This window comes from Bombina bombina, chromosome 5 (assembly GCF_027579735.1).
Source record: "Bombina bombina isolate aBomBom1 chromosome 5, aBomBom1.pri, whole genome shotgun sequence".
In the NCBI taxonomy this organism is placed as follows: domain Eukaryota; kingdom Metazoa; phylum Chordata; class Amphibia; order Anura; family Bombinatoridae; genus Bombina; species Bombina bombina.
Window position 1 is genome coordinate 552,265,821 of NC_069503.1, and position 16,968 is coordinate 552,282,788.

The following is a 16,968-nucleotide window of genomic DNA, read 5'->3' on the forward strand; positions in this document are numbered from 1 at the left end:
AGACTAAGGCAGTGCTGAGTAGAAGACTGCTAGTGCAGGTCTTCGCTGTGTAGGAGAGTGTGCAGATGAGAAGCTAAATCTCTGTGCAGCCGAGTAACTCATTGCTCTATAAAGCAACTTTGAGCAGAATCGGACTACAGAGTTTACAATGTAGAGCTCCTAAGGAAGACAACTACAAGGTGACCAACACAGAAAGTGTCCAAATGATAGATACTGTTCTTTTCACCTTATTCTCTCTGTCCAGTCTGCTGAATGTTTTCAATCAATAAAAGGCAGGCTAATCAGAGTACCCCCCTTGCTATAAGTTTTTAGGTATGCAGACCCAAAGCTTAATTACTGCTAAACAAGAAAAACAATTTATGTAAGAACTTAACTGATAAATTAATTTATTTCATGGTGGCGAGAGTCCACAAGCTTGTTACTGATGTGATATACATTCCTACCAGGAGAAGGCAAAGTTTCCCAAACCTCAAATGCCTATAAATACCCCTCCCACCTCACTCATACCTCAGTTTAAAGAATAGCCAAGTTAGTGAGGTGTATAAGGAGAAAAAGCATAAAAAAGAGCAGGAAAAAGATGTGCTTTATATAAAAAAACTAAATTCATAACCCCAAAAAATAGATAAGCCTCGTGGACTCTCGCCACCATGAAATAAATCAGGTAAGTTCTTACATAAATTATGTTTTCTTTCATATAGGTGATGAGAGTCCACAAGCTTGTTACTGATGGGATATAATACCCAAGATGTGGAAGTCCACGAGTAACAACAAAAGGGAGGGATAAAATAAAATAAATTAAAAATCGAAAAAGTAATTAGGTTTTTTTTTAAATAAAAAACTCAAATTATAGACACTAGAATCAAACTGTTGCTTAAAGAACCTTTCTACCAAAAGCTGCTTCTAAAGAAGCAAAAACATCAAAATGGTAACATTTAGTAAAGGTATGCAAAGACGACCAAGTGGCCGCTTTGCAGATTTGATCAACTGAAGCTTCATTCCTGAAAGCCCAAAAAGTGTCAACTGTCTTATAGAATGAGCTGTAATTCTCTGAGGCGGAGACTTATAGAATGAGATGTAATTCTCCGAGGCTTTCTGACCTTTTCCAAAACCAGAAAAAATAACAGATTAGAAATCTGTCTTAAATCCTTAGTAACATCTACATAGTATTTTAAAGCTCTAACGACATTCCAAAGAGTATAATGATCTTTTAATTTTAGGATTAGGACATAAAGAAGGAAGAATAATTTGTCTATTAATGGTGTTAGAATTTACAACTTTAGGCTCAAATTTGAATAAAGCTTTATAAATGATGAAAAATCAGATAAGGAGACTCACAAGAGAAGGCAGACAATTCAGAGACTCTTCTAGCAGAAGAGATGGCCAAAAGAAACAACACTTTCCAAGAAAGTAGTTTAATGTCCAAAGTATTTATAGGCTCAAAAGGAGGAGCCTGTAAAATCTTTAACAGCAAATTAAGACTCCAGGGAGGAGAAATAGATTTAATAACTGGTTTAATTTGAATTAAAGTCTGGACAAAAGATTTCCAATCTTTCTTTGAAATAAAAAATAAAGAGCAGAGATTTGTCCTTTCAAGGCAGACAAACCTTTATTCACACCATCCTGAAGAAACTGAAGGTATCCGAAAACAATGCCAAGAGAAATCATGAGAAGAACACCAAGAAAACATAATTTATGCTTACCTGATAAATGTATTTCTCTTGTGATGTATCGAGTCCACGGATTCATCCTTACTTGTGGGATATTCTCCGTCCCAACAGTAAGTGGCAAAGAGAGAACCCACAGCAGAGCTGTCTATATAGCTCCCCTCTTAGCTCCACCCTCCAGTCATTCGACCGAAGGCTAGGAAGAAAAAGGAGAAACTATAGGGTGCAGTGGTGACTGAAAGTTTTAAAATAAAAATATATATGCCTGTCTTAAAAAACAGGGCGGGCTGTGGACTCGATACATTGCAAGAGAAATAAATTTATCAGGTAAGCATAAATTATGTTTTCTCTTGTAAGATGTATCGAGTCCACGGATTCATCCTTACTTGTGGGATATCAATACCAAAGCTTTAGGACACAGATGAAGGGAGGGACAAGACAGGGACAGGGACCTTAAACGGAAGGCACCACTGCTTGTAGAACCTCTCTCCCAAAAATAGCCTCCGAAGAAGCAAAAGTATTGAATTTGGAAAATTTGGAAAAAGTATGAAGCGAAGACCAAGTCGCCGCCTTACAAATCTGTTCAAAAGAAGACTCATTCTTAAAAGCCCATGTGGAAGCCACAGCTCTAGTAGAATGAGCAGTAATTCTTTCAGGAGGCTGCTGTCCAGCAGTCTCATAGGCCAAACGGATGATGCTTTTCAGCCAAAAGGAAAGAGAGGTAGCCGTAGCCCTTTGACCTCTCCGTTTACCAGAATAAACAACAAACAATGAAGATGTTTGACGGAAATCTTTAGTTGCTTGTAAGTAGAACTTTAAAGCACGAACCACATCAAGATTGGTACGCAAAACCACCTTATCTGCATGGAAAACAAGGTAAGGGGAATCACATTGTAAAGCAGATAGCTCAGAAACTCTTCGAGCCGAAGAGATAGCTACTAAAAGCAAAACTTTCCAAGATAGAAGCTTAATATCTATGGAATGCATAGGTTCAAACGGAACCCCTTGAAGAACTTTAAGAACTAAGTTTAGGTTCCATGTCGGAGCAACAGGTTTAAATACAGGCTTGATTCTGACCAAAGCCTGACTAAATGCTTGAACGTCTGGGACATCTGCCAGACGTTTGTGTAGTAGAATAGACAAAGCAGACATTTGACCTTTTAGGGAACTAGCAGATAATCCCTTCTCCAAACCTTCTTGGAGAAAAGACAATATTCTAGGAATCCTAATCTTACTCCACGAGTAACCTTTGGATTCACACCAATAAAGATATTTGCGCCAAATCTTATGATAGATCTTCCTGGTGACAGGCTTTCTAGCCTGAATCAGGGTATCAATGACCGACTCAGAGAAACTACGCTTTGATAGAATCAGGCGTTCAATCTCCAAGCAGTCAGACGCAGAGAAACTAGATTTGGATGCGTGAACGGACCTTGAATTAGAAGGTCCCGCCTCATTGGCAGAGTCCACGGTGGAACAGAGGACATGTCCACTAGGTCTGCATACCAAATCCTGCGTGGCCACGCAGGTGCTATCAGAATTACCGAAGATCTCTCCTGCTTGATTCTGGCAACCAGACGAGGGAGGAGAGGAAACGGTGGAAATACATAGGCCAGATTGAAGGACCAAGGCACTGCTAGAGCATCTATCAGTACCGCCTTGGGATCCCGGGACCTGGACCCGTAATGAGGAAGTTTGGCATTCTGACGAGACGCCATCAGATCCAATTCTGGTGTGCCCCACAGCTGAATCAGCTGGGCAAATACCTGCGGATGGAGTTCCCACTCGCCCGGATGAAAAGTCTGACGACTTAGAAAATCCGCCTCCCAGTTCTCTACCCCTGGGATGTGGATTGCTGAGAGATGGCAAGAGTGATCCTCTGCCCACCGGATTATTTTGGTTACCTCCATCATCGTTAGAGGACTCCTTGTTCCTCCTTGATGATTGATATAAGCTACAGTCGTGATGTTGTCCGACTGAAATCTGATGAATTTGGCCGCAGCAAGCTGAGGCCACGTCTGAAACGCATTGAATATCGCTCTCAGTTCTAGAATGTTTATCGGGAGGAGAGCTTCCTCCCGAGACCATAAGCCCTGTGCTTTCAGGGAGTTCCAGACTGCACCCCAGCCTAGCAGGCTGGGATCTGTCGTTACAATGAGCCACTCTGGCCTGCGGAAACACATTCCCTGAGACAGGTGGTCCTGAGACAACCACCAGAGAAGAGAGTCTCTGGTCCCCTGGTCCAGATGCAGTTGAGATAAATCTGCATAATCCCCATTCCACTGTTTGAGCATGCATAGTTGCAGTGGTCTGAGGTGTAGGCGGGCAAAAGGAACTATGTCCATTGCCACTACCATGAGTCCGATTACCTCCATACACTGAGCCACTGATGGCCGAGGAATGGAATGAAGAGCTCGGCAAGTGGTTAAGAGTTTTAATTTTCTGACCTCCGTCAGAAATATTTTCATTTCTACCGAGTCTATCAGAGTCCCTAGGAAGGAAACTCTTGTAAGAGGGAAGAGAGAACTCTTTTTTATGTTCACCTTCCACCCGTGAGCTCTCAGAAAAGCCAACACGATGTCCGTGTGAGACTTGGCTAGCTGGAAAGTCGATGCCTGAATTAAGATGTCGTCTAGATAAGGCGCCACTGCTATGCCCTGTGGTTGCAGAACCGCCAGAAGGGACCCTAGCACTTTTGTGAAAATTCTGGGAGCCGTGGCCCGAAGGGAAGGGCCACAAACTGGTAATGCCTGTTTAGAAAGGCGAATCTGAGAAATTGATGATCTCTGTGAATAGGGATGTGTAGATACGCATCCTTTAAGTCCACGGTAGTCATATATTGACCCTCCTGGATCAGAGGTAGAATAGTCCGAATAGTCTCCATCTTGAATGATGGAACCTTGAGGAACTTGTTTAGAATTTTGAGATCCAAGATTGGTCTGAAAGTTCCCTCTTTTTTGGGAACAACAAACAGGTTTGAATAAAACCCTAGCCCATGTTCCTCTATTGGGACTGGGCGGATCACCCCCATGGTATGTAGGTCTTCTACACAGCGTAAGAACGCCTCTCTCTTTGTCTGGTTTACAGACAATCGAGAAATGTGAAATCTCCCCCTTGGAAGGGAGTCTTTGAATTCCAGAAGATACCCCTGGGACACAATTTCTAAAGCCCAGGGATCGCAAACATCTCTCGCCCAAGCCTGAGTGAAGAGAGAGAGTCTGCCCCTTACTAGATCCGGTCCCGGATCGGGGGCTACCCCTTCATGCTGTTTTAGAAGCAGCTGCAGGCTTCTTGGCCTGTTTACCCTTGTTTCAAGCCTAGTTAGGTGTCCAGACTGACTTGGATTGGGCAAAATTCCCCTCTTGCTTTACAGTAGAGGAAGCTGAAGCGGAACCACTCTTAAAGTTCCGAAAGGAGCGAAAATTATTCTGTTTGGTCTTCATCTTACTTGATCTATCCTGAGGGAGGGCATGACCTATGCCTCCAGTGATGTCTGAAATAATCTCTTTCAGTTCAGGCCCGAATAGGGTCTTACCTTTGAAAGAAATGTTCAAAAGTTTAGATTTAGATGACACATCAGCAGACCAGGACTTAAGCCATAACACCCTGCGTGCTAAAATGGCAAAACCTGAATTCTTTGCCGCTAATTTAGCCAGTTGAAATGCGGCATCTGTATTAAAAGAATTAGCCAACTTAAGGGCCTTAATTCTGTCCATAATCTCCTCTAATGGAGTCTCCATTTGAAGAACCTCCTCTAGAGCCTCAAACCAGAAAGCAGCTGCAGTCGTTACAGGAACAATGCACACAATAGGTTGGAGAGAAAAACCTTGATGAACAAAAATTTTCTTCAACAGACCCTCTATTTTTTTATCCATAGGATCGTTGAAAGCACAACTGTCTTCGATAGGTATAGTTCTACGCTTAGACAGAGTAGAAATAGCTCCCACCACCTTAGGAACTGTCTGCCATGAGTCCCTTATGGTGTCAGATATGGGAAACATTTTCTTAAAAACAGGAGGGGGAGTGTACGGAATACCTGGTCTATCCCACTCCTTAGCAATAATATTCACAATCCTCTTAGGGACTGGAAAAACATCAGTGTAAACAGGAACCTCTAAGTATTTATCCATTTTACACAATTTCTCTGGCACCACTATAGGGTCACAATCATCTAGAGTTGCCAATACCTCCCTAAGCAATAAGCGGAGGTGTTCAAGCTTAAATTTAAAAGCTGTCATATCAGAATCTGTCTGAGGAAGCGTCTTTACTGAATCAGAAATTTCTCCCACAGATAACAAATCCCTCACCCCTTCAGAGCATTGTGAGGGCATATCAGATACGGCTACTAAAGCATGAGACGGCTCAGCATTTTTCCTTAACCCAGAGCTGTCCCGCTCTCCTTGTAAACCAGGCAGTTTGGATAAAACCTCTGTGAGGGTTGTATTGATAACTGTGGCCATGTCTTGTAAAGTAAATGAATTCAACGCACTAGAAGTACTTGGCGTCACTTGTGCGGGCGTTACTGGTTGTGACACTTGGGGAGAGCTAGATGCTAAACCCTCATTTACTTCTGACTGAGAATCATCTATTGCTCTATTTTTAAGTGCTAATATATGTTCTTTATAATTTATAGACATATCAGTACAATTGGGACACATTCTAAGAGGGGGTTCCACAATGGCTTCCAAACATATTGAACAAGGATTTTCCTTGGTGTCAGACATGTTAAACAGGCTAGTAATGTAACAAGCAAGCTTGGAAAACACTGTAATCAAAGTAAATAACACTTAGAAATAAAACGGTACTGTGCCTTTAAGAGAAAAAAAGCTGCACAAGTTCTGCAAAACAGTGTAAAAAAGCAGTAAACTTAACGAAATTTTTACAGTAGTATCTTACAGCCTTAGTAACTTTGCACAGCTATGCAAACAAACAATTAACCCCTTAATGGCAAAACCGGATTGAAAAAACGTCAAAACCAGTAAACAAAACTTTCAGCACCTTGCCACAGCTCTGCTGTGGCGCCTACCTGCCCTTCAGAACTATTTGTGGGGGAAAAACCACCTTTACAGCCCTCAAACACAGCAGGAACCACTGGAGAAGCAGTTGGATGTCTCTAAGGAAAAGAAACTGCGCAACTGAGGTGCGAAAATAGGCCCCTCCCACCTCACTCGATGTTTTGAGGCCTATTAGAAAAACACCTGAGTGTCTCTTAATTAACCATGTGGGTTAAAAAAACCTAAAACAAGACACAATGACCCCTTTAGTCCCTTCAAAAAAACGTTATAATTGCATCATTTACTGAACAAACAAAAACGTTTCTTCCTAACAGTGTCACCAGTAACTTATGAGCCCTTCAAGCAAGCTGAAATTCCTATCCAAGTGTCTGAATACAGCTTACCCTTCCCTCATGGGGATATTGCCAGCCTTTTCTAGAATTAACACAGTCTGTCTAGAAAAAATATAGACTGAACATACCTCATATGCAGCTTAGCATGCAAACCGTTCCCCCAACTGAAGTTTTCCTGTACTCTTCAGCCCTTGTGAGAGCAGCAGTGGATCTTAGTTACAAAGTGCTAAGATCATAACCCTCCTTGCAGAAATCTTCATCCCTTTTCTGCCAGAGAGTAAATAGTACACACCGGTACCATTTAACCCCTTAAGGACCAAGGACATACGCCACACGTCCTCAAAAAAAATACACTTAATGACCGAGGACGTGTGGCTTACGTCCTTGGTCTGGAAAGCAGCTGGAAGCGATCCTGCTCGCTTCCAGCTGCTTTCCGGTTATTGCCGTGATGCCTCGATATGGAGGCATCCTGCAATAACCCCCCTTGGCCATCCGATGCAGAGAGAGCCACTCTGTGGCCCTCTCTGCACCGGACATCGGTGGCCGGTATCGTTGGTGGGTGGGAGCAAGTCTGGGAGGCGGGTGGGCGGCCATCGATGTGCCCAGTGGAGTGGAGGGGGGCAGAGCGCGCACGGGAGCGCGCGCGTGCACGGGGGGCGGCGGGCGGGCGCGTGCACGGGGCGGGAGCGGGAGGGAACCGCTACACTACAGAAAAATAAAGTTTAAAAAGTACATCAAAATAACTTTTTGAAAGCTGTAAATAACAGCTAAGAGATGTGGAAGGGGTGGGGGGTTGATCTTGGGGGGGGGGGGGGAAGCTACACTGCAGAAAAGGGTTTTTTTTTTAAAAAAAGGCACATTTTTTCACTAAACTGGGTACTGGCAGACACCCAAGATGGCGCCCATTAAGGCAGAGGGGGAGGGTTAGAGAGCTCTTTGGTGGGGGATCAGTAAGGCTGGGGGCTAAGGGGGGATCCTACACAGCAGCATATGTAAATATGCTAAAAAAAAACACAAAAAAAGCCCAAATATAGCTTTTATTTTAGTACTGGCAGAGTTTCTGCCAGTACTTAAGATGGCGGGGACAATTGGGGGGTGGGGGAGGGAAGAGAGCTGTTTGGGAGAGATCAGGGGGTCTCATGTTTCAGGTGGGAGGCTGAGCTCTACACTAAAGCTAAAATTAACCCTGCAAGCTCCCTACAAGCTACATAATTAACCCCTTCACTGCTAGCCATAATACACGTGTGAAATGCAGCTGCATTTGGCGGCCTTCTAATTACCAAAAAGCAACGCCAAAGCCATATATGTCTGCTATTTCTGAACAAAGGGGATCCCAGAGAAGCATTTACAACCATTTGTGCCATAATTGCACAAGCTGTTTGTAAATGATTTCAGTGAGAAACCTAAAATTGTGAAAAAGTTTACGTTTTTTTTTATTTGATCGCATTTGGCGGTGAAATGGTGGCATGAAATATACCAAAATGGGCCTAGATCAATACTTGGGGTTGTCTACTACACTACACTAAAGCTAAAATTAACCCTAGAAGCTCCCTACATGCTCCATAATTAACCCCTTCACTGCTGGGCATAATACACGTGTAGTGCGCAGTGGCATTTAGCAGCCTTCTAATTACTAAAAAGCAACGCCAAAGCCATATATGTCTGCTATTTCTGAACAAAGGGGATCCCAGAGAAGAATTTACAACCATTTAAGCCATAATTGCACAAGCTGTTTGTAAATAATTTCAGTGAGAAACCAAAAGTTTGTGAAAAAATTTGTAAAAAAAAGTGAACGATTTTTTGTATTTAATCGCATTTGGCGGTGAAATGGTGGCATGAAATATACCAAAATGGGCCTAGATCAATACTTTGGGATGTCTACTAAAAAAAATTATATACATGTCAATGGATATTCAGAGATTCCTGAAAGATATTAGTGTTCTAATGTAACTAGCGCTAATTTTGAAAAATAATGGTTTGGAAATAGCAAAGTGCTACTTGTATTTATGGCCCTATAACTTACAAAAAAAGCAAAGAAGATGTAAACATTGGGTATTTCTAAACTCAGGACAAAATTTAGAAACTATTTAGCACGGGTGTTTTTTGGTGGTTGTAGATGTGTAACAGATTTTGGGGGTCAAAGTTAGAAAAAGTGTGTTTTTTTTCAATTTTTTCCTCATATTTTATAATTTTTTTTATAGTAAATTATAAGATATGATGAAAATAATGGTATCTTTAGAAAGTCCATTTAATGGCGAGAAAAACAGTATATAATATGTGTGGGTACAGTAAATGAGTAAGATGAAAATTACAGCTAAACACAAACACCGCAAAAATGTAAAAATAGCCTTGGTCCCAAACGGACAGAAAATGGAAAAGTGCTGTGGTCATTAAGGGGTTAAAATAACAAACTTTTGCTTGAGAAATAAAAAAACTAACATTTTTGTCACCACACTCGCTCTGCCCTTCCTAGTGTCTTAGAGTAGGCAAAGAGAATGATTGGGGGGTGGCGCTATATAGACAGCTCTGCTGTGGGTGCTCTCTTTGCCACTTCCTGTTGGGAAGGAGAATATCCCACAAGTAAGGATGAATCCGTGGACTCAATACATCTTACAAGAGAAATATGAGTTTTCGAAACTTAATGGTAGATCTTCCTTAAAACAGGCTTGCGAGTTTGAATCATAGTGTTAATCAATGAGTCAGAGAAACCTTTATGACTGAGGACTAAACATTCAATTTCCATACCATTAAATTTAGAGATTTGAGATTTGGATGGAAGAACGGGCCTTGAGACAGGAGGTCTGGTCTTAGAGGAAAAGACCAAGGCAGGCAACTGGACATTCATACAAGGTCCACATGCCAAATCCTGTGAAGCCACGCTGGGGCTATCAGAAACACATAAGATTGTTCTATTTTGATCTTTAAGATCACTCATGGAAGTAGAACTAAAGGGGGAAAAATGTAAGCAGGCAAGACCAGGGTACTGCTAGAGCATCCATCATTTCCGCCTCTGGATCCCTGGACCTGGATAGGTACCTGGGAAGTTTCTTGTTCAAACGAGAGGCCATCCGATATTTCTGGAAGACCCCACATTAAAACTATGCGAAAGAATAAATTTGGGTGGAGAGACCACTCCCCTTGGTGCACAGATTGACGATTGAGATAATCCACTTACCAATTGTCTACACCTGGGATGTGAATCACAGTGATCAGAATGGAATTGCATTCCGCTCAAGAAAGTATTCAAGAGAAAATAATTTAATTTGTGGGCCGGAAGGGGAGGAGCCACATGATAGTGGCAAGCCAACCTTGGCAAGTCGACCACATCCATTGCCTGGACCACCCGGCGGTTGAGTGTCTGCTGGGCGGCTGGCAAGTTAGCATTGTCACAGAAGAGTTAATGGTCCTCCACGTAAGGACGTCCTTGTCCCCGAGTCCGGGCCAGTTGAAGGAGTAAGAGCCGCGGAAGTGGTGTGACGGAGCACAGCCTGTACCACAGCTACCCTAAGATATATCCCAGGAGTCACCGCAAAGCACAGACGATGCAGGAGAAACTAGCCAGAAGAAGTGCCATAGGTGATGAGTGGGGCTAACTGTTAAACTCAACTCACATAGTGTACAATCATAGGCACACAAACGTGTAGGTTGGGAGGATGGACTGCCCAGAATTAAGAACCCACATTAAAAAAGGGGGACTTAATGGATGAGGGGAAAACATATCCTGAGTAAAACAAATTATGCTTACCTGATAATTTCATTTCCATCTGTTGGAGGAGAGTCTACAGCTTCATTCATTACTTGTGGAAATTAAGAACCTGGCCACCAGGAGGCGGCAAAGACAACCCAGCCAAAGGCTTCATACCTCCCCCACTACCCTCATCCCCCAGTCATTTTGCTGAGGGGAAAAAGGAACAGTAGGAGAAATATCAGGGTATAAATGGTGCCAGAAGAATAAAATTAAATTTAGGTCCGCCCATCGGAGCAAACGGTGGACTCTCCTCCCACAGATGGAAATGAAATTATCAGGTAAGGATAATTTAGGTTTAATGGGAAGAGAGTTCACTGCTTTATTCATTACTTATGGGAACAAATACCCAAGCTCTAGAGGACACCGAATGAAAAAAAACGGGAGGGTAAAAGGAGGCGGACCCTAAACTGAGGGCACCACAGCCTGCAGAACCTTTCTCCCAAAAGCTGCTTTCACCGAAGCAAAAACATCAAATTTGTAAAAAGACTTTGCAAAAGTATGTAAGGAAGACCAAGTCGCCGCCTTACAAATCTGCTCCATAGAAGCCTCGTTCTTAAAGGCCCAAGAAGAGGCCACAGTTCTAGTTGAGTGAGCCATAATCCTCTGAGGAGTCTTATGTCCAGCCGTCTCATAGGCCAGACGGATAATGCTCCTCAACCAAAAAGACAGTGAAGTGGAAGAGGCCCTCTGCCCCCTGAGCTTACCTGAATACACAACAAATAAGACAAAGTCTGTCTGAATTCCTTTGTGGCCTGAAGATAAAACTTCAAGGCCCGAACCACGTCCAAATAATGAAGCAACTTTTCCTTTGATTAAGAAGAGTTAGGACACAAGGAAAGAACTACTATTTCCTGATTAATGTTACGATTCGACACGACCTTGGGAAGAAAACCCAATCCAATGTGAAGAACAGCCTTATTAGCATGAAAAACCAGGTAAGGAGGCTCACATTGCAAGGCGGCTAACTAAAACTCTGTGAGCCGATGCAATAGCATGTAGGAATAGGACTTTCCAGGAAAGAAGTTTAATGTCAAGCACATGCATAGGCTCAAACTGGGGGCCTCTGCAAAATCTTAAGAACCAAATTTAAACTCCAAGGAGGAGCAGAATTTCCAAAGACAGGTCTGATCCTAGACAGAGCCTGAACAAAGGACTGAATATCAGGAAGCTCCGCTAGCTTCTTGTGCAACAGTACAGATAAGGCCGAAATCTGACCCCTTAAGGAACTGGTAGCAAGACCCTTATCCAGTCCATCCTGGAGAAAGGCCAGAATCCTGGCGCAGCCACGACAGAGTGATCAGAATAGTCAAAGTTTGCTCCTGTTTGATGCGGGCCACTACACGAGGTAGAAGTGGCAACGGTGGAAAATTGTAAAATAGGTCGAACTCCCAGTGCACTGCTAAGGCATCTATCAGCTCTGCCTGGGGATCCCTACCCGTATCTGGGTAGCTTGAAGTTGAGTCTGGACGCCATGAGGTCTATCTCCGGCGTCGCCCATCTGATGCAGATCTCCGCAAACACCTCGGATGGAGAGCCCATTCACCCGGATGAAAGAATTGTCTGCTGATAAAATCTGCTTCCCAGTTGTCTACACCCGGAATGTGGATCGCTGAGAGCGAACAATTGTGGTTCTCTGCCCATTCCAGAATCCGAGATATCTCCCTCATGGCTAGGGAGGTTCTTGTTCCCCATGATGGTTTATGTAAGCCACCGAGGTAATGTTGTCCGACTGGAACCTGATGAATCGTGTGGGGGGGGGGGGGGCGCAAGCCCTCAGAGCGTTGAATATCGGCTGGAGTTCCAGAATATTTATCGGTAGACTCGACTCCTCTCGAGTCCACTTGCCCTGTGCCTTTCTGGCACCCAAACAGCTCCCCATCCTGATAGACTTGTGTCCATGATCACAATCTCCCAGGATGGTCTCAGGAAGGATGTCCCCTGGGACAGTTGTCCCGGACGGATCCACCAAGAGAGGGATACCCTTGTTCGAATGTCCAGAGATATCTGTTGGGATAGATCTGAGTGATCGCCGTTCCACTGTCTCAACGTGCATCTATCTAATCGTTTCCATTTTGAACGATGGGACTGACAGAAACTTGTTTAGACACTTTAGGTCCAGAATTGGGCGAAACAAGCCCTTTTTGGGACCACAAAAAGGTTTGAATAAAACCCCAGACCTCTTTCTGCTAGAGGGACTGGGACAATAACTCTGAGAGGAGAGATCTCTCACACAACCTAGGAAGGAGTCTCTCTTCTCTGGTCTTGAAGATAGATTTGACGGGAGGAATCTGCCTCTGGGCAGATGAGTCTTGAATCCTATCCTGTACCCCTGGGCTATGACCAACAGAACCCAAGGGTCCTGAACGTCTCTTATCCAGGCCTCCGTAAAAATAGATAGTCTGCCCCCTATACAACCCAGAGACGGATCGGGGGACGCCCCTTCATGCCGATTTTGTCTCGGCGGGCTTCTTACTCTGCTTGGTCTTGTTCCAAGAGTGAGCTGGTGTTACGGTACCAACTGTGTACCAAGGGTTAACCCCAGATGAACAATGTCCTGCATAGACAATCAGCAATTCACAACCCAGCCAGTTTCAGGTTTAAAACAGAATAACAACTTTATTTGAAGGCAGCACACAGATTTATACAGGTTTTTGACCCCCCCTCAGATGGGGGTTGAAAGAATGTTGTACATTAGATAAAAGGGAGAAGCGCCCTTGACATGATACAATAGAATTATATTACTTAAATACTTTACTTAGGCAGATAACAACTTAAACACATTTGGCTTGTCTTATCACCTAGCGTCTGTTCTCTGAGGGTGATTAAACAATGGCCTGTTTATTACTTAAATGTAATTATAGCACACAATAGCTGAGGCCAGAAAACCTGTCTTTAGAAATTAGATTCTTAAAGCTAAACACAGTTAACTCTTTCAGTCCTGACAGAAGGGTCTGTCACATAGCTCCCCCCTTGTGGAACACTCCGGCAGACCCGGCTTGACCCTTTTGCGGGTCAACCTGGGGATGACCGGACTAGGAGGTGGTAGGCATGTCAGTTTGCCAGGACAATCCATCTGTATTCCCGTTATGAGAGAGAATCCCTGTCTGTATAAATAAGGGTTCAACCTCTTCAGTGCCCCGACTAGGGCTAAACAGTCCTTCAAAATATCATCGGCTTCTTTACGTGGTTTTTGTACCTGCTCTTTATAGGTATCCACAATCCCTTCATACTGACATAGGGTGCCCTTGAGTTGCTGCACCTCCCTATGAGCCAGCGTCAGCTTCTCCTCCAGTGTCACTAAGTTTGTCCTTAATGTTTCATGTTCCACGCTCAAGCTGGTGTTTTCTGCAGTCTGTCGGTGCAGCTTGTCTAGCAGAGATTCCTGTTCTAAACGTGCTTTTTCCTCTGCACTCCTCTTCTCTCCCGCTAGCACTGTTACATGATTATTTAACGTGACCATTTTATCCTCTACGTGACTCTTCTCCTTCATCAGCGCATTGTAACGTGACTCCCACATATCAATAGCGGATAGAGATTTACTGAGCTCAGCGTCCTGTGGCTTAGCAGCAGGGGGGTCAGTCTCTGCTGCACGGATCTGAGCACGGGTAGTCACAGGGTTAACATCAGCGGGACCCATGGGAGCATAGGCAGAAACAAGGGGGACCAAGGTATTTCCAAGGAGAACATCAGCTGGTAAATCCTTCATGACCCCCACATTCACAGGTCTAGCGCCCCCTCCCCAATCCAAATGCACCCTGGCAACAGGTAGGCGGAACACAGTGCCCCCTGCTACCCTCACAGCCACAGTGTCTCCTGTGTGCTGTTTCTCAGACACCAAGTTCTTTCTAAGCAAGGTCATGGTAGCACCAGTATCCCGTAGACCACTGACCTCCTTCCCATTCACTTTAACCAGTTGCCGGTTATTCCGGTGGGCAGCTTGCACAAGGTCTGCCTCATGTAGGATGCCCCAGCATTCTTGCGCCTCTACATAGCGGGCCGCAGGCTGAGGATTACGTGGGATTCCGCTAGCGGGTCTTCTCCAGGACTGTGCTTGGTTCGCTGCGTTTAGGGGACACTCTGGTCTTTTGTGCCCTAGTTGCTTACATCCAAAGCACCGAATAGGTTGTGAGTAGCCCCGCGAATTGAACCAGGCTCTCTGAGGGTAGTTCGTGGCCCGAGACCGTGTGGTATAGCGGTGTGCTGGGGGTTGGTAACTGGCAGGTGCTGGGGTGACTGGGGGTCTGTACTCCACTCTGGCAGGGGGCTTAGTGGTAGCAGTGTCCAGTTTGCGGGCATCCGTATACTCATCTGCCAAGCGAGCCGCTTCATGCAGGGTGGAGGGTTTACGGTCCCGAACCCACTCTCGAACTCCTGCGGGTAACTTGTCGAAGCAATGTTCCAACAGGAATAGCTGAAGCACCTCTTCCCCAGATACGGCTTGGCACCCCGCTATCCAGTGAGCTGCTGTGCGGTGCACCTTACATGCCCACTCAAGGTAGGAATCACCAGCCAATTTAACAGTGTCTCTGAACCGCCTCCGGTATGCCTCTGGTGTAACCGCATACCTGGAGAGCAGAGCCTCTTTTACAGTATTATAATCCCCGACTTCCTCATCTGGAATGGCCCGAAAAGCCTCACTGGCCCGGCCGGATAATTTTCCAGATAATATCGTGACCCAGTCCTCTGCGGGTACCTTGTGTAGTGCACATTGCCTCTCAAAATCTGCAAGGTACCCATCAATCTCTCCTTCTGTTTCCAGGAAGTTTTTAAAAGCTGCAAAATTTACTTTTCCCTTTTCCACTGGGGTTGCTGTGACTTGGGCTGCTGCAGCGCCGCTTTGGCGAAGTAGGTTGGCCTCCACAGCTGCTATGACCCGGTCGATAATTTCGGCAGATGGGTTGGGGCCATAATATGCCAGTCTTATTTTAACCGCCCGATCAAAGCTTGCTTCTTCAGGGGTTCTGTCTGATATGCTGGGCCCATTGGTTCCTTCTGTCCCTGGTACTCTTTCCATCTTAGTCAGTATTGTAATAATCCCCCTCTTCCTGAGGTTACTGGCTTGTGTAGTTGCTCTTCTGGGCGATAAGGATTCTCCCGTCGCTTGCCACCAATGTTACGGTACCAACTGTGTACCAAGGGTTAACCCCAGATGAACAATGTCCTGCATAGACAATCAGCAATTCACAACCCAGCCAGTTTCAGGTTTAAAACAGAATAACAACTTTATTTGAAGGCAGCACACAGATTTATACAGGTTTTTGACCCCCCCTCAGATGGGGGTTGAAAGAATGTTGTACATTAGATAAAAGGGAGAAGCGCCCTTGACATGATACAATAGAATTATATTACTTAAATACTTTACTTAGGCAGATAACAACTTAAACACATTTGGCTTGTCTTATCACCTAGCGTCTGTTCTCTGAGGGTGATTAAACAATGGCCTGTTTATTACTTAAATGTAATTATAGCACACAATAGCTGAGGCCAGAAAACCTGTCTTTAGAAATTAGATTCTTAAAGCTAAACACAGTTAACTCTTTCAGTCCTGACAGAAGGGTCTGTCACAGCTGGTTTCCAAGATCCCTTGGACTGCTTGGTTTTCGCGGCAGGCTGCTGGCGATGAGACAAAGTAGAACCCTTAGGTATACTCTTCTTATCCTGTGGTAGGAAAGCACCCTTTCCCCCGTGACCGTGGATATAATAGTGTCCAAAAGAAGACCAAAGAGAACCTTTCCCTGAAACGGGAGGGAGAGTAATCTAGACTTGGAAGTCATGTCCGCAGAGCACGACTTTTTCTGTTCTGGCCTGTAGGGCCCTGTGGTTAAACCTGAAGTCTTGGCATTCAGGCCAATAATCTGCATATTTGCATCACAGATGAACAAATGAGCTACCCTAAAGGCCTTAATTCGTTCCTGTATCTCCTCGAGGGGAGTCTCCACCTCGATCATAGCTGACAGAGCATCACACCAATAGGTAGAAGCTCCAGCCACCGCAGTGACTGGCGCTGCTGGTTTAAAAATGAACCGCATGAGTTGGAACATCTTCCATAACAGTCTCCAATTTTTTGTCCATGGGCTCCTTAAACGAAGATCTATCTTCGAGCGGCATAGTCGTTCGCTTAGCGAGAGTGGAAATAGCACCAATCACCTTAGGAATGGCCCCCCAACACCTCGAGCTGCGAGTTCAAAATGGGGAACAGTTGTTTAACC

The 16,968-nt window shown here is 44.5% G+C and overlaps 1 protein-coding gene across 1 annotated transcript in view; it reads right to left on the reverse strand.

Moving 5' to 3' along the window:
- CRTAP (cartilage associated protein) overlaps window positions 1-16,968 on the reverse strand; it is a 601,161-nt gene that overhangs the window by 416,962 nt on the left and 167,231 nt on the right. The gene's annotated exons all lie outside the window — the stretch shown is intronic.